The sequence below is a fragment of the Lonchura striata genome, chromosome W (genome assembly GCF_050655825.1).
Source record: "Lonchura striata isolate lonStrDom1 chromosome W, ASM5065582v1, whole genome shotgun sequence".
In the NCBI taxonomy this organism is placed as follows: Eukaryota; Metazoa; Chordata; class Aves; order Passeriformes; family Estrildidae; genus Lonchura; species Lonchura striata.
The window spans coordinates 25,333,233-25,356,306 of NC_140743.1; the positions used below are offsets into that span (position 1 = coordinate 25,333,233).

At 48.6% G+C, this 23,074-nt stretch overlaps 1 long non-coding RNA gene across 4 annotated transcripts; it reads right to left on the reverse strand.

Moving 5' to 3' along the window:
- Positions 1-14,744: 14,744 nt before the first annotated feature.
- On the reverse strand, positions 14,745-22,709 carry LOC146763150 (uncharacterized). Of its 4 annotated transcripts, none has more exons than XR_014952590.1 (5): positions 22,499-22,709; positions 21,680-21,774; positions 21,395-21,559; positions 20,405-20,710; positions 14,745-18,336 (listed from the first exon to the last, which is right to left on the reverse strand). It is a non-coding gene; the product is annotated as an uncharacterized LOC146763150 (long non-coding RNA). The 4 variants fall into 4 exon arrangements; XR_014952592.1 differs by having other exon boundaries at positions 21,395-21,527; positions 22,499-22,698; XR_014952591.1 differs by having other exon boundaries at positions 17,835-18,476; positions 21,395-21,527; positions 22,499-22,677.
- Between the last annotated feature and the right edge of the window lie 365 nt (positions 22,710-23,074).

The following is a 23,074-nucleotide window of genomic DNA, read 5'->3' on the forward strand; positions in this document are numbered from 1 at the left end:
ATGATATCTGCGCCATTCTAAGGTCAGTGTTCAATGACGAGGAAACGGCAGGCTGCAATAAAGGATTGGGAACATAGGAATCCCAAGAGGTGGCCTGAACAGAGGCCATCATAGAATGCCCAGGCAGAGGAGGATTGGCTCAAAATGACAGGGCTGGGGAACATGGTAATACAGGGAATTTGGGGGACGGTACCAAAGGGGCAGAACATCAGTAAGGCATTGGGGGATTTCCAGGGGAGGGATGAAACACCCACCAAATGGCTAGAGCGGTTAAGAAAAATTCTTCAGATGTATTAGGGCACTGACACTAATTCTCCCATAGGGGGAATTTTGTTAAAAACACAATTTGTTGCTAAATCGTGGGAGGACATATGGAAAAAGCTAGAAAAAATAGAGAATTGTCATGAGAAAAGCCTCCAAGAATTGCTAAGGGAGGCACAGAAAGTTTACATGAGGAGAGATGAAGAAAAACAAAAGGTACAAGCAAGGGTGTTAGTGGCGGCAGTACGGGAAGCACATAAACAAGAGTGGCTGCAGAATCCTGGAAAGCTGGCACAAGCCCAACGGCCCCAAGGAAAACTAAACCCCTCTCAAAGGAAGGGCGCAAACCAACAGGTGAGTGGCCCTGAGTGCTTGTACTGTAAACAGAAAGGGCACTTCAAGAGGGAGTGCAAGAAAAGAATAAAAGATGAACACATTTTTCAGTAGGATTAGAGGTGTCAGGGGCTCTATAATTTTGGGTCCAAAATCGGACCCCAGAAACAAGAATTGGTATTTTTGGTGGATTCAGGTGCAGAAAGAACTACAGTTCAGCGACTGCCATGAGGATATACTAAAAGTGAGGACTCAGTGGTGGTCATCGGGGCCAAAGGGGAACCCTTCAAGGTACTGGTTTTAAAAAATGTGGAAGTAGAATCGGAAAATAAGTCTTGCCTGGGGAACATACTACTGCTAGAAGAAGCAGATCATAACTTGCTGGGGAGAGCTTTAATGGTAGTCCTGGGAATAAGCCTGATATCACAGGGTCACTTGGCAAGACCCCAACAGTGTGAAAGTCCCTTTTTCCCTAGCCTGGCCACTGAAGAAAAGGTCTGGAATGCGTGAAGTCGAGTTTTCAAGGTTGTTTATTTTTTCTTACCTATAATAGCTTCTCTCTGATCTGTTGAGGTCCAGCTAGCACAAAAGCCATGGCAGTCTCCTTCCAGCCCCGGGCGGCTCCCACATTATATACCCAAAATTGCATGTACCATGTTTACATTTCCCGTACCAATAGCTAAAATCTACCTTGGACAGTGTGTCCCTATCCTAAACCAATAGAAAAGTGTCACCATCACACAAGACATGGAGGACAAGAAGAAGGAAGAAGAAGCTAGGACACGCCCAGATTCCTCCATCTTGTACCCCTGAATTTCATTCTAAAAAATCCCAAAATTCTACTTTTCCACCCTGTGTCAATTTCTCTATTACACTACTCAAACCCTTTTGGCTTGTATAAGGTTGGCAACCTCTCCCATGAACTAAAATTGAAACCACAGGTGTTTTTGATTTGCTGCCAAGGTTCCTGGGCTCTTTGCCAGGGTCTCGAGGCATCCGGGGCAGCCAGAGGGATGCTCTGGACTCCAACAGACTCCCAGCTAATGATAAGTTTATACAAACTAACAGCGGAAGATAAGAATAAGATAAACACTAAAGTGTGGCACACACAGGGGAGGCAGGGAAGTTAAATATGAAGCCTATTCACACTGAGATCGAGAGACCAGAGGATCTGATCAGGATCAAAGAGTACCCAATTCCCATGGATGGTAGGAGGGGACTAAAACCTATAATAGAGGATCTTATAAAGAAGGACACTTTAGAGCTGAGTATGTCAATACATAATACTCCTATCCTGGCAGTACAAAAGGCAGATGGTAGTTATAGGCTGGTGCAAGATATGCAGACAGTAAATCAAAGGACAAAAACCTTGTTTCCTACCATCTCGAACCCGTACACACTGCTGAATAACATATCCCCGGCAGATACCTGGTACAGTGTAATAGATTTAAAGGATGCCTTTTGGACTTGCCCACTAGCCCAGGAAAGTCAGGACTATTTCACATTTCAATGAGAAGACCCGGACACAAATAGAAAGCAACAATTAAGGTGGACATCCTTGCCTCTGTGCTTTGTAGCTTCACCCAACCTATTTGGGCAAGCCCTTGAGAAACTGTTAAGTGAGTTTGTGCCTGTCAAAGGGACCAAGTTATTACAATATGTGGATGATCTGTTGGTGGCCAGACCCAGGGAGGAGGATGTACGGGCAGGTATAATAACACTATTAAATGTTCTGGGGCAGAAAGGGCTGAAGGTCTCAAAATCCAAATTACAGTTCACAGAGCCCGAATTCAAGTACTTCGGACATTGGTTAACAAAAAGTAAGAAAAAGCTGGATCCAGACATGAAAATTGGTATTTTCACCTTACCCCCTCCCCGGACAAAAAGGGAGGTCAGGCATATGCTGGGTCTTCTAGGATACTGCCGGCAATGGATTGAGGGATACAGCGAGAAGATAAGGTTTCCTTATGAAAAGCTTACCACAGATAAACTCAAGTGGACAAAGCAGGATGAGGAGAGTTTTAAAGAAATAAAGGACACTCTTGTGACTGCCCCAGTGTTGAGTTTTCCTAATGCAAGGAAACCTTTTCAACTATTTGTGAATGTCAGCAATCACACTGCCCATTGGTTCTAACCCAGGACTGGGCAGGGGCCAGGAAGCCAGTAGGATACCTATCAAAGCTTCTAGATCCCATAAGTAGGGGGTGGCCCACCTGCTTACAAGCAATTGTAGCAATAGCAATATTAGTAGAGGAAGCTAAGAAGGTAACCTTCGGGACTCTGCTGACAGTTTACACCCCACAGAGTGTAAGGAGCATCCTGCAGCAAAAGGCTGATAAATGGCTGACTGACACCAGGATCCTAAAATATGAGGCTATATTAATCCACTCCCAAGACCCTGCGCAATTCCTCTTTGGGGGAAATAGCAGGAGTGCCTTTCCATGGCTGGGCTGATGTAGTGGAACTATAAACTAAAATAAGACCAGACTCAGCGATGTTTCTCCTCTCTCTCAGCCCCTAAATTATCAGACTAGTCCAGAATTACGAGGCCTTTGTTGCCTTCAGGGGAAGGCAAGGCGACCTGGTTTTGAGGAACAGCACGGCAGCCTGGCTTCGCCCAGGCCACTTGGGCCACAGACATACACAGACACCAACGTGGTGGATGGTCAAATGGCGTTTATTATCTTATCTCATGGGGTTAAATAGTCAAGGGGGACTTTGCTACGTCAAAGGAAGAAGGTAGGGTCTCTAGGATTAGTAAGGAGTGGAAAACTACTGGGTTAGGTGAGGTTGTGTGTCTTGGGAGTAATGGATCACATATTACAGGGGTAGGGGGAAGGGTCTTACTTTCCGTCACATCCCGAAATCTTCCGTTCGCCTGTCCCTATGTACTACAGGCCTTGAGGGGAGCAACATCAGGAGATGGGCAAAGATTTCCAGAAGAGGCTCTCACCCCGATGTAGTTGTCCAGCTCTTTTTATTCCATGGTTCGAGGGGAAGAACAGGGGAAAGAGAGCGAACAGGAAGGGTCATCAACTTTTCCAGGCTCTCTACAAGAAGGGCTTTACTGGGTCTCCGCCAACTCTGTTGGGGCATGAAGGAGGAGACCAGGCTTATCTGATCAGAGTCACAGGGGTCCCGAGGAATGGGGGAAAACATGGCCTGAGCGCAATCTAACACCTGCCTCTTATTTGTTTATCAAGGTTACAGGAATTCACTGGGCTCAATTTAACCCTGAGTATGGGTTTCCCACCACCTATCATTACTGGCGTAGTCAGACCTCCTTAAGTTTGCCAACCCTATGTGGTTGACTTCTGAGGTAGAAGGTATGCGACCCTTGATAGCTTTGAAAAGCAGGTGATGCAGGATCCCGGACACCAAGGTTACAAGGAAAAGAATAACAAGGAGTAACAAAATTTATCTAACTATAGATGTCCACCACCCCATGAATTCCCAGCCCTTGAACAGTTCTTTGAACCAATCCTCAGATTTTTGCTTCACTTGTTTGATCAGGCTGTTCATGCTTTGAAGGGCAGCATGGATGTGTCTAGGTTCGACAAGACAGGAATCTGCGAAGGAGGGCTAAAGCCTCCTGTGCAATGGAGAAGGTAAACCCCCTCCCTCCGAATTACTAGGAGTTTTAAATCAAAAGGCTCTCAGGCAAAGATATGGGAATGGGAGTAACAATTCTTTACTAGGAGAAAACTAGACAACAATTTAAAAAGGCAAATGCAATCGGTACAAACAAAACCAGTGAAAAAGTCCAGAACCTGAGGATTCGGGGTGCCAGTAGAAGTCCTGCTGGGACGATTGCTCCCCTTGCAGTGATTGATGAACTGCAGCTGCAGTGGTGATCTTTTGAAGGGTATAGTTTTCCTCTGAAGATCTGGTGGCAGTGGGGCCGGTCTTCCTCTGCGCCGGGGTTGCCTCCGAGCTCCGCCGCCGCCGCCTCCCCGGCTGTTTCGCTGCGAGATCCCGCGAAGAAAAAAAGAGAGAGCTGCTTCTCTGGGAATCCCGCAAAGAGAGAGAGCGAGCTGCTTCTCTCGGAGTCCCGCCCAGAGAGCTGCCTCCTCTCCCCAAAAAGCTACCCCTTTTAAACAATAATAGAGTGCTTGGCTTCCCCCTCTGGGTGGGACCCCTCACGGTGTTACATTTACCAGCCCGGCAGTGAGTCAGTCAATAGTGTATAAACAAACCATTGCCTCTACGGGGCAAACCATTGTCTTTGGGAGAGATAACAAAACCTGCCCAAGCTTTCGACAGATGACAAATAGAATACAAGCTTATCTTACAACCCAGGACATTATCCACCCCTTATTCTATTTCCATCTGCACACCATGAAATCTTACACCCAGTTCTCTCTTAAGACCAAGTTTCCCTGTGGTACACAGCGGCTCTCCCCATCTTTCTGCATTACCCACCAAGTGTAACCAGGTCCTTGAGCAAAGACAATCCCACGAATGGGTTGGTCTTTGCCTGAGGTGGGATTAATCCAAACAGTTTTCCCTAAAATACCTTTCATATGTACTACAGGGACCTTATCTCCATCTACTGTGTGTAAGGGTTCTGACTGAGCAGGGCCAGCTCGATTGACAGACCCTCGGGTGTTGACCATCCAGGTTGCTTTTGCCAGGTTAATTTCCCAGTTTCTAAATGTTCCTCCACCAAGTGCCTTTAGGGTAGTCTTAAGGAGTCCGTTGCACCGTTCAACTTAGCCGGCAGCTGGAGCATGATAGGGAATACGATATATCCATTCGATACCATGTTCTCTGGCCCAGGTGTTGATAAGGCTGTTCTTGAAATGGGTGCTGTTGTCAGACTCAATTCTCTCAGGGGTGCCGTGTCTCCACAGGACTTGCTTTTCCAAGCCTAAGATGGTGTTCCGGGCAGTGGCATGAGGTACAGGGAAAGTCTCCAGCCATCCAGTGGTGGCTTCCACCATGGTCAACACGTAGCGCTTGCCTTGGCGTGTCTGGGGCAGTGTGATGTAGTCAATCTGCCAGGCCTCCCCATACTTGTACTTGGACCACCGCCCACCATACAAGAGGGGCTTCACTCTCTTGGCCTGTTTGATGGCAGCACACGTCTCACAGTCATGGATAACCTGGGAAACACTGTCCATGGTTAGATCCACCCCTCGGTCTCGTGCCCACTTGTAGGTGGCATCTCTGCCCTGATGACCTGAGGCATCATGAGCCCATCGAGCCAGGAACAACTCCCCCTTATGGTGCCAATCTAAGTCTATCTTTGACACCTCTATTTTTGCTGCCTGATCTACCTGCTCGTTGTTTCGGTGCTCCTCATTAGCCCGACTTTTGGGGACATGGGCATCTACATGACGGACTTTCACCGTCAGCTTTTCCACCCGAGAGGCAATGTCTTTCCATATATCAGCAGCCCAGATTGGCTTTCCTCTACGTTGCCAGTTGGCCTTCCTCCACCTTCCCAGCCAGCCCCACAGAGCATTGGCTACCATCCATGAATCAGTATAAAGGTAGAGCTTTGGCCACTTCTCCCTTTCAGCAATGTCCAGAGCCAGCTGAACGGCCTTGAGCTCAGCGAGTTGGCTTGATCCACCTTCTCCTTCGGTAGCTTGTGCAACTTGGCGTGTGGGGCTCCATACAGCTGCTTTCCACTTCCGGTTCATCCCTACAATGCGACAGGAACCGTCAGTGAAAAGAGCGTAGCAGGTCTCCTCTGCTGGTAGTTGGTTGTATGGTGGAGCTTCTTCAGCCCTTGCCACTTGTACCTGCTCCTCATCATCAGTGAGACCAAAGTTTTCACCTTCTGGCCAGTTCGTAATTATCTCCAAAATCCCAGGGCGATTCAGGTTTCCAATACGGGCGCGTTGAGTCATGAGGGCAATCCATTTGCTCCATGTGGCGTCAGTGGCATGGTGGGTAGTAGGAACCTTTCCTTTAAACATCCACCCCAGCACCGGTAGTCGGGGTGCCAGGAGGAGTTGTGCTTCTGTGCCAATTACCTCCGAGGCGGCTTGAACTCCTTCAAAGGCAGCCAAGATTTCCTTCTCTGTGGGAGTGTAGTTGGCTTCAGACCCTCTGTAACTTTGGCTCCAGAATCCCAGTGGTCGGCCTCGAGTCTCCCCAGGCACTTTCTGCCAAAGGCTCCAGGACAACCCATGGTTCCCGGCTGCAGAGTAGAGCACATTCTTGACCTCTGGTCCCGTTCTGACTGGGCCAAGGGCTACAGCATGAGCGATCTCCTGCTTGATCTGGGTGAAGGCTTGTTGCTGCTCAGGGCCCCAGTGGAAATCATTCTTCTTTCGGGTAACCAGATAAAGAGGGCTCACAATCTGGCTATACTCAGGAATGTGCATTCTCCAGAAACCTATGGCACCCAGGAAAGCTTGTGTTTCCTTTTTGCTGGTTGGTGGGGACATAGCTGTGATCTTCTTGATGACCTCAGTGGGAATCTGGCGCCGTCCGTCTTGCCATTTCACTCCCAGGAACTGGATTTCTCGGGCAGGTCCCTTGACTTTGCTCTTCTTGATGGCGAAGCCAGCTTCTAGTAGTATATGGATGATCCTCTCACCTTTCTCAAACACTTCTGCCGCTGTGCTCCCCCACACAATGATGTCATCAATGTATTGCAGGTGTTCTGGAGCCTCACCCTTTTCTAGTGCAGCCTGGATCAGTCCATGGCAGATGGTGGGGCTGTGTTTCCACCCCTGGGGCAGTCGGTTCCAGGTGTACTGCACGCCCCTCCAGGTGAAAGCAAACTGAGGCCTGCATTCTGCTGCCAGAGGAATGGAGAAAAACGCATTAGCAATATCAATGGTGGCATACCACTTTGCTGCCTTGGACTCCAGCTCGTACTGGAGTTCCAGCATGTCCGGCACAGCAGCGCTCAGCGGTGGAGTCACTTCATTTAAGCCACGATAGTCCACAGTCAATCTCCATTCTTTGTCAGATTTGCGCACAGGCCAGATGGGGCTGTTGAAGGGTGAGTGGGTTTTGTTGACCACCCCTTGGCTCTCCAGCTCCCGAATCATTTTGTGGATGGGGATCACGGCATCTCGATCCGTCCGATACTGCCGGCGGTGCACTGTCGAGGTCGCAATTGGCACGTGTTGTTCTTCCACCCTTAGGAGTCCTACTGCAGAGGGGTTTTCTGACAGTCCAGGCAAGGCGTTCAATTGCTTAATGTCTTCTGCCTCTACAGCGGCTATTCCAAAAGCCCACCTGAGTCCCTTTGGGTCTTTGTAATAGCCGTTCCGGAGGAAGTCTATGCCTAGGATACACGGAGCATCTGGGCCAGTCACTATAGGATGTTTCTTCCACTCCTTCCCAGTCAGGCTCACCTCGGCTTCCACCAGAGTCAATTGTTGTGATCCCCCTGTCACACCAGCAATGGAAACAGGCTCTGCCCCCACATGTCCCGATGGTATCAGAGTACACTGTGCACCAGTATCAACTAAAGCATCATATTTTTGTGGCTCTGATGTGCCAGGCCATTGGATCCACACTGTCCAGAAGATCCGGTTTTCCCGTGCCTCTCCCTGGCTAGAGACAGGGCCCCTCTAACACTGGTTATCATTCCTTTCCTGGGCATACATACTAGAGGTCCCTTCAAGGGGGTCTGACAGATCGTACCCACAAGCTTGGTCACGGGAGGTTGAGGCTACCTTCACTTTGGTGGAACTCCCCCGGTTAGAGTTTCCCTCCTTAAGTTGACGGACCCGTGCTGCCAGGACAGAAGTGGGTTTCCCATCCCACCTCCCCATGTCTTCCCCATGGTCACGCAGGAAGAACCACAGATTAGCCCTTGGGGTGTACCCTCTCTCTCTAGCTGGGGATTGTTGGGCGCTGATTCTGGGGCCTGTGACTCTCACGGGTGCTGTATTAACCTTCCTTATCTCCTCCCTCATCTCCTCTTTAAACTCCTTAATCACAGCTGAGATATGAGCCTGCATTGGGCCATTAATCATACTCTCATAATTCCTAAGTTTGTTGGCAACAGAACCCACTGTCTCCCGGTGGGCATCAGTATTGATTGTTGCAATGAAGGTGGTGTATTGAGATAGCCCCAGATTTGCTAGACTCCACAGCATTTGTCCCGTACACCTGACCTTGTCGGGGTCATTATTGTGTCGTCCATCCCTCCCAAAGAGTACCTCCAATACTGCCACTTCCCTCAGCTGTTGGATCCCTTCCTCGAGGGTCTTCCAGCGCATTCTATGATGGTGCTCTTGCATTCTCTCTCTGTGGACAAACCTCTCCCTGACACTCATTAAGAGCCGCTCCCAGAGAGAAAGGGACCCTGGTTCCCTTACAAAAACCTGATTTATACCCGAGTCCTGGGTCAAGGGTCTCAAGTTCCTTGCCTCACCACCGTCCAGCTGCACGCCTGTACCCATAAGATCCCAAACCCGGAGTAGCCAGGTAGCATAAACCTCACGCCCTCGTCGCACAATGTCTTTATGCAGATTACAAAGACTTTCGTACGTCAGGGACTCGGTGATGATAGCAATCTCTGGGTCCCCTGTGGGTTGTGAGGTTCCTCCATTCCTGTCCCTATCTGCAGGGTGCTCTGCTTTCTCCTTAGACTTCCTTGTTTCTACCAGGGCAACTGCTGCTGACCATGACTGCCTTTGTGGTTCAGCTGGAACCTGGACAGTTGTAACATCTGTGGGTTCCACAGCTGTACTATTAGACTGTCCCTCTTTAAGGCAAAGGGCCGGTTTCTCACCAGCTGGGGAAATGCACTCCTTCAGCATCTCTCGTATCTCCTTAACCAGAACCCTCACCCAATCTGGGTGGTTCATTTCTGAGGTGGGCTGTGGGGCAGGGTCAGGCTCTGGAGCAGCAGCATCTCGAGTCTGTGGTGTAGGTGTGAGGGTAGTTATCCAGGTTAATCTTCCCTTATCTCTGAATGCTAAATATAACAGGACTATCAACAACACCACCCATTGTATGGTATCATTAGCACTTAGAAAGGATCTTAACCCTTTGAGAACTGGTGGAGCAGACCCAAAAAGATGGTTAAAAGGTTGGGAGAAAGTTTGCCCAGGCGCTATTTCCTCGCAGTAGGTACCGTTATTAAAGTAACCCCAAAAACATACAGTTAATGTGTGATAGCTATGAATCCATGTACCTGCCTTCCAGAGGAAATTAAAGATCGATGAATTCCTCACCCAATTAACCCAGAAGCCAAACTTGACAATAGACACCCTAGCCTTAGTTATAGGACCCATTTTTAGATAAGGGTCTGCAAATGGGAAAAGTATAGCTACGATCACATGCCACCCAAACAAAGGTAAACTAGACCACATGGTGATGCTTAAGATGTTTCTACACACAACAACAACAAAAAACAAAACCAAATTACTTAAGAACTGTTAATCCTTTTTCCCTCTCAATGCCCTCGGGCCTCACGTTGATGCGCCAAAATCTGTCTTGGTTCGACAAGACAGGAATCTGCGAAGGAGGGCTAAAGCCTCCTGTGCAATGGAGCAGGTAAACCCCCTCCCTCCGAATTACTAGGAGTTTTAAATCAAAAGGCTCTCAGGCAAAGATATGGGAATGGGAGTAACAATTCTTTGCTAGGAGAAAACTAGACAACAATTTAAAAAGGCAAATGCAATCGGTACAAACAAAACCAGTGAAAAAGTCCAGAACCTGAGGATTCGGGGTGCCAGTAGCAGTCCTGCTGGGACGATTGCTCCCATTGCAGTGGTTGATGAACTGCAGCTGCAGTGGTGATCTTTTGAAGGGTATAGTTTTCCTCTGAAGATCTGGTGGCGGTGGGGCCGGTCTTCCTCTGCGCTGGGGTTGCCTCCGAGCTCCGCCGCCATCGCCTCAGCGCGCTCCGGCTGCTTCGCTGCGAGTGCTGCTGAAGAGAGCTGCTTCTCTGGCAATCCCCCAAAGTAATGAGCTGCTCTGTCCCCAAAAAGGTACCCCCTTATATCCAATAAAAGAGTGCTTGGCTTCCCCCTCTGGGTGGAACATCTCACAATAGGATGGTGTTATGTTACCAGCCCTGCATTGAATCAGTCAATGGCCCACTAACAAACCATTACCTCTTAGGAGCAAAACCGGTTCTTGGAAAAGATAACAAAACCTGCCCAACAGGTTTGCCTTCAACAGATGGCAAATAGAATACAAGCTTATCTTACAACCCAGGACAGAATCTTATATGGTTTCGAAGTTAGGAGATCAGTCTCTACTGCGGCTGCCAAGTCCAGGCCGAGGCTCCCACAGGTGGCAGGTTGGAGTTGCTGGCGGGCTTCGCTTCTGCAGCTGCCATTTGTGTCCCGGCGCGGCCGCTGTTCGCGCTGCTCTGGAAGTTTCCCTGCTTCTTTCAGCATGCGTTGGAGTTGTGGGTATTTGATTGGCACCTGCCGCACCAGACTCCTGTCGCTCTGCATTCCTTTCGAACGTGACCTAAGTTCCCGCAGCGGTAGCATCTTACTCGTGCCTCTCCGGTGGTGTTGGAACGGGGGCGCACAGCTGCAGCTTGAAGGGGAGCAAGGGCTGCTAAAACCTGATTTTGAGAGCTTATTGCTTGTTCCCGCAACCCCTGTCCTATTTCTTGCAAAGCATTAACCAATAGCGCCTGTGATCCAACTGGTACTGAAGCAGCCTTCTCTAGCAATGCCTGGACGGTCCAATCCCCAGGGATGGAAGTAATCAAATTTCTGGTTGTGGAATTGCTATTCTGCAGTATGCACTGTTTAAGCAGGGCATCCTGCATATGATCGGCCACCCCTGCTTTGGACAATGCCTCCATTATCTTGTCCATGAAGGCGCCAAGAGGCTCTTCTCTGCCCTGTTTAATCCCCATATATATTGGGATTCCACCCGGGGTTTTGACCTTGTCTATCGCTCTTCTTGCCACTACTGTGGCTTCCCTTAATTTGTCAGGTCCTAGTGCAGCCTGTTGTTCCAAACGTACATGGGCACCCTGTCCCAGAAGCTCGGCTACAGTAAGCCCTGCTAAAGGATCCCCCTGAGCCCTTGGTAAATTGGTGCTTATTTCCGCCTCCTCTCTCCAGCGTGCCTCAAAGAGTAAGCGTTGATGTGGCGTAAAGATCAATTTGGCCATTCCCCTGACATCGGATGGCAATAAGGTATGAGCACTAAAGATAAAATCAAGCATTTGCCTAGCAGGCTCACTGGTGATACCATAGCTCCCCACAGTGCCGCGCAGCTGTGTCAAAATTTTCCAGTCCATGCTCTGGACCTGTGCATTGTACCCCCCTTGGCCATTTGGCGTAAATATCACTGGAAAAGCAAGGGTTTCCTGCGCTGCCGTGAAGAGCTCAGTGTCCCCCGTCTGCATGCCCTCCTGTGCAACAGCAGCCCATAACTCACGTCTTTCTTTAGCCATGGCCTCTGCGAGGTCAGATTCTGCCCCAGGGACAGGCTCCTGGCCGGGAGACGGAGGAGGTTGCGGGGCGGGTGCTACAGTAACTTTCTGTATGGCCGGAGTGGGACGCGACGGTGGAGGTAAAGGGGGAGCTGACGGCAGCACCGCAATGCTACCAGTGTCTATGGGAGGTACAGGCATTTCAGAAGCAGAGATGGGAATGGGAAAATTTGTGAGAACCGGAGGGTTTGGCTCACTGGAGAGAAGCGAGGGTTCACATTCCTTATTTTTCTCCTGAGCCGTCCGTATCCCTTCCACCGCCCTCTTTTCTGCCTGACACATTAGCAATTCGTTATGAACCACTCTCCAAAGTTTACTCATTTTCTTGCCCAGTTTGTCATCATCTAACACTAATTCCCACAACTTATCCCCATATCTTCTCCATTCTGAAAGTTCATGAACAGTATGGGGGTTTATGAAAAAACCATAAGAATGAGCATGATGTAATAGCGAGGGGAGATCCTTATCTAAGTCAATCCCCCTAATCTGCCTTTTTCTAAGAGAAGTACTAAACAAATCATATGCTGCCTGCCTTTCCATGGTTATGTCGGTACCGTTGCTGGCCCCTTCAAGCTTCGGCAGCACGTATCAGCTGAGCCCGCCGCTGCGGTCACTCAGGGCGCGGATCAGAGAGTATCGGCTCTTTCGCTGTCCTTTCAGCTGCAGGACCCGAACCCAACACAGCACCTCCCCCACCTTTACCTCGGATGAGGTCCCTGTTCGGGCGCCAGTTGTTGGGGGGTGCCGCGGGAGACAAGACTCAAGATATCATGATCATCAAGTCTCAGTTTATTGTGATAGATTACACAGTTTATATATACTCGCTAATTAGCTCATGCATATTGTGAAAGCCAAGCTCCTAATTGGTTGCTATGTGACTTGTGCTACTATCTCGCTTGTAGTTAGTACTTCTTTGTTCCTCTTTATCTTTTCTACATACCAAGCAGTTTCAATCATCCTGATTTCTGCATACCACCTGCTTTCAAGGTCATGCAGACCTTGCAGTAGTCACGTAGCCCTTCATACTTTGACTAATCTTACAGTCTCATGTCCCTTGCTATTTAACCATTCTTCTGCCAAGCTCTCTACAACTGTGCTGCTGGGTTAACAGTTGGACTCAATCATCTTAGAGCACATTTCCTGCCTTTGTAATTCAATGATTCTATAGCTAGCTCATGTCCAGTTTTTCATCTACCAGTAATTCCAAGTCCTCTACAGGGCTGCTCTCAATCTGTTCATCCTGAAGAAGTCCAGGAAGATTCTGGCTATGCATGTATGTTGTGAACTCAATATTGAATCTGGGGTGATGCGTCATTTCTAGTCCTTAGACTTGTTTTTAATTTTTATTATTTTTTACATGTATCAAACAGCTCCTGTGGAACCCCCGCAGCTTGAAGCTGCTGCTGCCATTGCTCCCCTAGTGTGTGAGGTACAGGAAGAGAAGTCTGGCCTGGGGAGACTGGCAGTGCCCTGAGAGAAGGGCATCTGTGAGGGGCCTATTTGTGCTGATGGGTCTGTGTGAGAACCCCAGCCTTGCTCTGGGGTCTCATATGGTGGTGAAATTCCTCCTCCAACCCGTGCTTCCAAAGAAAAACTCTGCAGGCTTTTGCTATTTGGCCTCAAGGCAGTTTATTGTTAGTTATCTAAAAGATTGTCTTCTCGGGCTGCGGCTGCTCTGTCAACGGCCTGGGTAGAGGTGCACACACACTGACATCCTCTCTATCTGCTGTCTTCTTCTTTTCTCCCCCGCGCCCAGGGCTGCTGTTTTCTTTTATATGATATATTACATATTACATGTTTATAGTTTTCCCCCAATACCTACTACCTCTATTACAAAGTGCTTTTCTACTCTAAACCAATCTGTGAGTGCCAACATCACCAAGAACATGGAGGTAAGGAAAAAGAAAGAGGAAGGACAGGATCAGCTCACTTTCCTCCATCTTAGAACTTCTGACCCCCATGTACAAAGTAAAAACCCCCCTGTACAAGTGTTAAAACCCCCCTGTACAATACTAAAAAAAATTTTTCCTCTACTTTGTAATTACTTATACTATACTATCTTGTCACCCTGATTCTTAAGACTTCCTAAAGCCTTCTGAGTTTACATTCCTTTGGAGAACTTTCCCACACAATTTATGTATACAACATATTGTTTACATTCTTTTATGGGAGTAGAGAACACTTAATGTACTGGTAGTTTGTCCAATGTCTTTAGAGAGGTGGCCCATTCACTCTCCAATCCAATATCACCTTTGGGAAAGTATAAAAGACAGAGTCAGATAATAAACTTTCTTCTTTACCTTGCAAATAGCAGGTGGCTCACGTCGTGCTTTCACGTGTCCTACAGCGACACTATCTAACCTTTTGTGACTGCTTGTTCCACCTCCAAAGTTGGTAATTCATTTCATGGCTCAAACTCAAAATCACAGCTGTTTTTCAGCTGTCTGCCAGGGTATAAAATGCTTCTGACCAAGGCCTGGAACCTCTAAAAATGTCTGAGAGACACTTTGAGTTCCCACAGGTCTGAGATACAGGTACTGCTGAGAAGGTAAGAGAGCTCGTTATGGGAGGTCATGTTGTCCACAAAAATCAGATTCTTTACCCGATGTGCAACAAGACAATAATTATGCACTTCGTAGAGTGTCTCAGTTTGAAAAGACAGGTGTCTGCTAAGGAAAGCAGAAGCCTCTCCTGAAATGGAAAATGTAAAACCCCTCCCTCTGAATTATTATGTTGAAATTAAGAATCTCTCAGGCAAAGATAGGGGAGTAGGAATAGCAGTTTTTTTATTAGAAAAAGTAATAATGCAGTAATACAAAACAACACTGACAGAGTCAGAATACAATTTGACACCCTGTTGCTCAGGGTGTTGGTAGCAGTCCTGTAGCCAAATTTCTGAGAAAGGGAGGACACAATTCATATTAAGAGTGAAGGTTGAGCTACCCCCAGTCTAGGCCTCAGATAATGGGCCTTGGTGAGGCCTTTGAAGCCTTTGATGCAGTAAGAAATTAGTCGTGGCGCAGTTAGAAATCATGTTAAGGTAACTACAGTATTAATGAGTTTTCTGGGTGTGAATTGGCATAGGGCTGCAGTGTGGAACTCTAGCCACCTTAAGACAAAAACAAACAATGTTTACTAGCCAATGATAGTGTGCTCACAATTTGTAAACTATATTGAAATGTATATAAACTGCCATCTTAAAAAGAATAAACAGAGAATGTAGCATTAACCATATTGGCTTGATCTGAGTTTGTCCTGTCCAGCATTCCCTATTTTATAACAAGTCCCTAGCTTCTTCTGGTACCTGGAACAAGGACTTGAAAGACTCTGATGAGTTCCCGAATCGCCTCAGGGGCGGCGGGGAGTGATTTCCAAATCATGTGAAGGGAGGACGCACGATGGGAAACTCACGATCCCAAATCGCTTCTATAAGCAATGGGGATCAGAATGCCAGAGCAGTGAAGACTACACACTCCAAATCATGCTGGCCACGATGGGAGGATGGTTTCCAAATTGCTTGTTTGTGACGGGAAACACAGGAGCACAACACAGAAGACTCCGTGGTTCACGCATTGCCTGCGCAGCAGACGTGGACATTTCGGAGCAGGGGGACTGAAGCGAGTGCCGCTGCTGGCTCAAGTGAAAGCTAGGAGCGCCTCACATTGGTTGGAAGGTAAGCCGCATGCAAAGACAGAGAGTGTAAACATGGATAGCACCTGGGAAGCAGCGCTGCAGCTCCTTTTGAATATCCTCTCCAAGAGAGGGAAAAAGAATAAAAGAGTCCAATTTAGAGCAATTGACTCTGTGGGCAAAAGATAAAGGAAAGTTACAGAAGCCGTAACTCATCCCTTGCAAGACGGGGTGGCAAGAACTAAGGCAGCGGGCTGTGGCAATGAGCACCAGCCAGCGGCCTGGGCAGAACACGCTGGCGGTGGGCACGGAGCCAGGCGGCAGTGGCCGGGCGGCGCTGAGCCTGAGGCGGGTCCAAGGCGGCGCTGGTGTCGGCCGAGAGAAGGAAAGTTCCTTGTTGTCAAGCAACAACGAAAGGGGAGAGAGGGTCATTCCTGGGGGTGTGGCCTCACTGGAGCCAGGGCAGGTGGGAAGTGGCCACGGCGGGGGCATTTTTTCTCACATCCCCATGGTGACGCAGCAAAGATGGGGCGTGGTCTGGGCAGAGACGATCTGCACAGCACCACCTAGTCCTGGTTGCCATGACAGCGACAACACCGAGGGCAGCAGCGCCACCGGTGGTGGGATTGCAACATTACAGGAAAAATTTCAACAGTATTTTTCCGATTTCTTACAAGAGAAAGAAAACACAACAGAAGATGCAGCAGTACTGAGTCACTGTCCAAGATGCAAAGAAGGGGGAACACTATGCAAATCAATGTTATTTCAAATACGATATGGATGGATATCACAGTATAAAGATAAAAGTATTTGTAATTATTTAACTATCAAAAATGTCTCTGCAAAACAGAACATTTGAGAAATGTCAGTCAGATGGATTGTTGGTATTGTGCTGCGTCTCTCCCTCGAATCCACGGGGATAGAACGCCTGTGGAGCCTGGCCAGCTGGGCAGTGGGGCGAGGTGGGCAGAGGGAAGGAACTGCTCCTTGGATCCCAGGGGCTTTGGAGAAGCTCCCTCATGAGTCCAAAGACGAGCTGGTCCCACAAGCAAAGGAAAGAGGCGCTCTCCCTCAGGATTAGTTCCAAAGTTTAATGAGGGCCTGGAGAGATCCCAGGCCACATCTGGCTTCGAAGGACCTCCAGAAAAAGAGAGAGAGGGCCCCGCCCAGAGCACCCAGATATAGGGGGGGCAGGGAAAACCGAACAGCCAATGGGGGAAGGACATGGGAGTGGCTCTCTGGGGGCAAGGCCTCAGAGTGACCAGAGGAAAGGAAAGCTGGGATGGATCAAACAGGTACAAAGAGGGGATATGGAGGGACAAACCACTATGAGGGGATATACATTGAAAACACAACTCTACACCTCCTCCCTTTAGATATAAAAAAATGAAAATGGCTTAAGCAGGGGTTGTCTCTGAGTCCATTTGATCTTCAAACCAAGTATCCTGATTCAGAGGCTCTTCTTCTGGAGTAGGATGTTCATCTTCATTGATGGAGAGATAGGCTCTATTAACTGAGATGGTGGAGTTCGGAGCTTTCAGAATAAGCCCCTTTACAACACTGAAACCCATGACAAGCCCAATAAGAAGCAGTGCAAGTAACAGTCCAGTTTGAATTAGTGACTTGATCCAACCTGAGAGATTCCATCCCTGAAAGACCCTAGCCAGTCTGATGATTCTCTCTTTAGGTCTCACATCAGGATCTGCATATTTTGTATTGTGTCATGGATGTCCTCAGCCCATGATCTTAAATTTAAGCAGCATAGTCCTGCAAACTCCTCACAGCTGTGATTGTGAAGGAGTAAAAGGAAATCAATTGCAGTCTGGTTTTGGAGGGTGGTCTGCCTCGTTATTTCCTCGTCTGATACGAGGTCAGCTAGGGCCTTTGAAGTAAAATTGGCCTGCTTAGCAACCCAGCACTAGAGGTGTACCAATTCCCTGACTGTGTTTGCCATAGCTACCCAAGGCAAAAGTGCAATGGCAGCTATGTTTTTAGATGTAAACCAATGGGAAACCTAAGAGTCACAATTTTGATCCCAATTTTCAAGGTCAGTGTCCCTTTTTTGGCGTGCCAATTGATAGGTTTTGTTTAGATTTTGCCAGTGTGAAATTTGAGTTTTGTTAGGTGTAAACAAGCTCAACTGCCCAAAAGTACAGGGACCTCCGATTAGGCGAGGGGGGATGCCTGCCCAAGCCCGCTGGCCGCAGATGAGGAAGGTACCTTTGGGTAGGGAGTGAGGTTTATTATCAGGGGTGGAGTCCATGGGGACATGGATTACCCTCTGGCACCATTCCCCTGCAGTGTACTCAGTGGTGGTCTGCCTGATTTCAATGGCAAGTCGGTCTTGGGGGTCAGGGGTGACTGAGAAATGCACACAGGTAGAAGCAGGGGAAGAACGAAGTGTCCATTATGGGGAACAGTTTGACCCACCTCCTCCATTCATAGGGGTGGAAGTGGGTTTGGGGAGGGTGAATGGGAATTCATTTATTTGGTATGGGATCCCCACGAGGCAGGATAGGAGAAGGTCAGATGCAGAGGATATGGACAGGCAAATGTGATCCTGATTTAGGGATTTAGCTAATGTGGCCCACACATTGGCGTTGGGCTGAGGAACAATCCATGCTAGCTGGAGCGGTGAGATGGTGGCCAGGATGAGGAGGATGAGGCCTTTTCTCAGCAGCATCACAGGTTGGATCTGGGTGACAATGATTTCTGTAAAATAACTGTGATACAAAATTAGTAATTTAGGTAGGGGAGGTCTAAATCAAAAGTGAACAGAGAACTGAGGGAGCTGGAGAGAGAGGATGACTCTGAAAGGGATGATTTCCGCCGCCTTCTCAGCGCTGCATTCTCCACCTGAGGACTGACAATAACAGGCTGTACTTTAGGGGTGTGGTCTCAATAATTTTGATGGAACGCAAGCATACCCACGCCACCAGGCTACTAAATCATAGGGTCCCTCCTGCTGCCAGGTTTCTGGATTTTTTATCATGACAGGAGGTTTCTCTTTGAATTTAGCTTCTGGGTATGTGTGAAAATGCCAGATGATTGGAGGGTTTAGGTTTTCGAAAGAGCAGTTTAGAAAATTGTTTGTAAAAAGTGCCCTAGCAAGCCGGACCTGGGGGGATTCCACCTTCATCACTGGCTGTTGCTGTCTGAGGACTCTCTTTAAGCTCTGGTGGGTCCGCTCCACCACGGCTTGACCTGACGGGGAATAGGGGATACCTGTCTTATGTTCTATTCCCCATTGCTGCAGGAAGCTCTCGAGGTCCTTGGAGGTATACGCTGGGGCATTGTCTATTTTGATCCCTTTAGGGATGCCCAGTGTGGAGAAAGCCTGTATCAGGTGTTTCTCAGCATCTGCACCTTTCTCCCCTGCATGGGCAGAAGCAAAGACAGCACCAGAGAAAGTATCCACAGAGACATGAACGTGCTTAAATCTGCCAAAAGAGTGGATGTGTGTTACATCCATCTGCCACAATTCACAGCTTCTCAGACCTCTGGGGTTAGCCTCTGCACTCACAGATGGCATTGGGAGTGACTTACAAGAAGGGCATGTGGCTACAATGGCCCGGGCCTGGTCATGGGTGAGCTGGAATTGTCTCACCAGGCCGGGTGCATTCTGATGGTAGAGCTGGCGACTGATTTTTGTCTGTTGGAATTTGTCTGGGAGCGGAGCCATCTGCACGGGGGCAGCTGCAAGGGAATCAGCATGCCTATTACCCTTTGCCAGGAACGCCAGCAAGTTGGTGTGTGACCTGATGTGCATCACATAGAAGGGTTGCTCTCTGTGGGAGAATAATCTTATCAGCTTGGAGAGCAAGTTTTACAAAGCAGTGTTAGAAACCCCCTGCAAAATTGCATCTTGAGCTCTAGATACTACACCTGCTACATATGCCGAATCAGTGACCAGATTAAAAGGTTCAGAAAATCTCTCAAAAGTTCTGACAACTGCGGCCAACTCAGCTACCTTAGGTGAACATACCACCTCAGTAATATCTGACTCCCACTGCTGAGTCTGAGGATTTTTCCATGTTACCACGGATTTGTGGGACCCTCCGGACGCGTCTGTAAAAACAGTCAAAGCTTTTAAAGGTTTTTTACTTTGAATAATTTTTGTTGACAATGTGAATTGAACATCCAGATTAAAAATTTTGTGGGCCAGTCTCAAAACAGAAATTTGACTGGTGTAGCTATCTAGAGCAAATTGTAGGGCCCGATTTTCCTGTAAGAAGTGTTCTAACATTGCTTTGGTAAATTGGCCCAATTCTAATTTTAAAGGAATGTGAACATACTCAAAGTCACATCCAACCAGCTCCCTGATCCTGGCTCTGGCCTTGCAGATCAGTTCTGCTACCAGCTCCTGTGGCTGTGTCATTCTTTTGGCCCTTTGATGACTTATGAAGACCCACTCTATAATCAAGAGAGGATCCTTCCAGTCCTTCTTTTTCCTGTGGGTGTCTCTCCACTGAAAGATAACTCCGTGGAGGTGTGGCAGTCTGCCCAGGACTATAAATTTAAAGGGCAGGTCTGGATCATATCTATGGAACTGCTGGGCAGACATTGTCTCTTGGACTTTCTCCAGCGCAGCTTTGGCCTCTGGAGTAAGAACCCTAGGAGAGCTAGGCTCCTCTGCCCCTTTCAATAAATTGAAAAGGGGGGCTAGGTCTTCATTTGTGATACTCAGCCAGGGCCTTACCCAGTTTAAAGAGCCACACAGCTGCTGGACATCTGTTAAAGTTTTGATGTTATTTTTAATTACCAATTTTTGTGGAACGATGGTCCGCTTACCAATTTCCAGCCCCAGGTACTTGCAAGGTGGCATCCTCTGAACTTTGTCCTCACAAAGCTCGAACCCTGCAGCAATCAACGCCTTGGTTGTCACTTCAAGCACGTGTGCAAGTAGATCGTCATCGGGGGCACAAATTAAAATATCATCCATATAATGATGGATAATCACGCTGTTGTTGGCTGCATGGATTGGGGCCAGCAATGAGGAGACATACCACTGGCAGATACTTGGGCTGTTTTTCATGCTCTGAGGAAGGACTTTTCAATGGTATCTCTCTGCTGGAGCTTCTCGATTGATAGAGGGAACTGAGAATGCAAAACGTGGTGCGTCATCAGGGTGCAGAGGAATTTGGAAAAAACAATTTTTAATATCAATAACTGCCAGATTCCAATCTTGGGGTAACATTGTGGGGGACGGCATCCCTGGCTGGAGAGGACCCATATCTTCAATTACTTTGTTAATTTCTCTGAGGTCATGGAGGAGCTGCCACTCGTCCTTGCCAGGTTTTTTAATGACAAAGACAGGGGAATTCCAGGGAGATGTTGTTCCCTGGATGTTCCCTTTGGCTAACTGCTCATCCACGAGCTTTCGGAGTGCTTTTAATTTTTGTTTGTTTAGCGGCCACTGTTCTACCCAGACTGGAGTATCAGATAGCCAATTTAATTTCTGGGTAGAATGCTCCTCAGTGACGGCTGCCCAAAAAACCTGGGGACTCGGGATGTCAATTGAGACCACCCAATGGGCCATTAGGTCTCTCCCCCACAGAGGTTCCGTGTAATCTAAAATAAATGGACATAAGTGTGCCAATTGCCCATTTGGCCCCTCAAATTTTACAATGTATTTTGATTGCTTAGCCAATTGTACACCCCCTCCACCCTGAATGTGGCCACCCACCTCCTGCAATTCCCAATTAGATGGCCAATTCCGTGAGGGAATGATTGTCACATCTGCCCCTGTGTCTAGGAGTCCATTCATGTGTTTACACTCACCTCCTTTCCACAAATAGTTAATTTGGGGGCGATATTTTCCCAGTACCTGGGCTTGACAGGTCTTATGGATCTTCTTTGGTGACAGCTTCCACAGATGTTCCAGATGCACTGCTGGGCCAGTCACTGGAATAGCCTGTGCAATGATTTGTCCTTTGGGAATGAACACTGGGGGTTGAAAACAGTGCAGCCACACTACTAACTGTTTTGGGTCTGAATCAATTAAACAAGGAGCAATGGTTATCTCAACTGGCGTGTATTTAGTGTCCCCAATAACGATGTACCTACCGCGGATATTTCTCCAGGTTCCGGGGTTCTTAGTATTGACTGTGACGAAATGCCAATCTGTGTCCTTGAGATGCAAAGGCTCAGTTAATGCCAGCCTGAAAGGAGAATTAGAACAGGTGTTAAGCACAGGTTTAGGATGGTCAGGGTCCCAACTCAACCAAAACCTGGAAATAAAGGCACATCATCTCCCGGGTTATTAATTTAATTTTGTAAAGTCATGTCACATAAATGATTGTCTGTGTCCTCAGGTGGGTGCTGGAAGTCACTGCCCCCACCGCCCCCTCCAGTGATGGTATTTGTCCCACCTCATTTTTGTCTGCACGCAGGGAGGGACTGCGCTGACAACTTAGTTTTTTTGATTTCCCCCCTGATGAGGAATCCCTTGCCCCTGTTTTTGATTTTTAAACTGTAAAAATTCATCCTTTATTGGGCAGTGATGTGCCCAATGTCCCTTCTGGTTGCACAGAAGACACGCTGTTCATTGTTTCAGTCCCTTTGGGGGTGGTCCCAGAAAGCGACGTGGCGGGGCGGCTGCAGCTGCCGGTGGTGCAGTGTCCGTGCCGGAGGCTTCAGCGATAGAAACCCTTTTCAGAGACGCCCAGAATTCTCTAAAGTCCTTTGCAGGGATGGAAACATTCCGTGCACAAACACAGGAGACATGGAGCGCAGCGCGCACATGTTTATTAGCTACACCTAAGCTAGGGGTAGGAGTGGCAATGCAAACCATCTCTGAGGGCAATCTGCCCAGGAGCAAAGACCCGGGGGGGCCTGACGCGTCACCCCCCTCCCCGAGCCAGAGTCCAAAACCCCCCACGGAACCTTCCCAAAAATCCGCGGGTTCCCCATCCGTCCCGCCGCCGCCGGTCAGCGATTCGGCGCTGGAGGTGCAGCAGCGCGCGGAATCCTTTTGGCAGGGACTGGCGAAGGCAGCCAGAAACGTAGAAACCGTGGCTCAGTAAGAGATCCGACCCACGCCACACCCCTACCCCGCTGAAAATGGCGCTGGCGGCCAAGGAGATGGGCGGGGCGCGGGCAGTCTCGGCAGGAAAAGCCTGGAGGCGCGGAGTTTTGCTAATGCGCATATGCAGGCAAAAGAGGAGGAGAACGACAGAGGGCACAGACCCAATCGGCAGCCGCGCCTGATGCCGCTATCATTTAAGGGAGAAACCCGCCCCTGCAGGAGGCAGGGCAAGCCCGGGGGCAGGAGCGGCACCACCCCCGGGGGGAGGAGCGGGGCCGGAGTCGCACAAAATGGCACCAAACCCCGGAAGTGCGCTGGCATTCGACTTCCGACGCTGAGTCCAGCAGCAGCTCCGGCAGCTCGGAAGAGCTGACAGAAGCCAGCTGGGACTCTGAAATGGAGAGAACAGAGCCAACGCAATTTAAAACAAAACC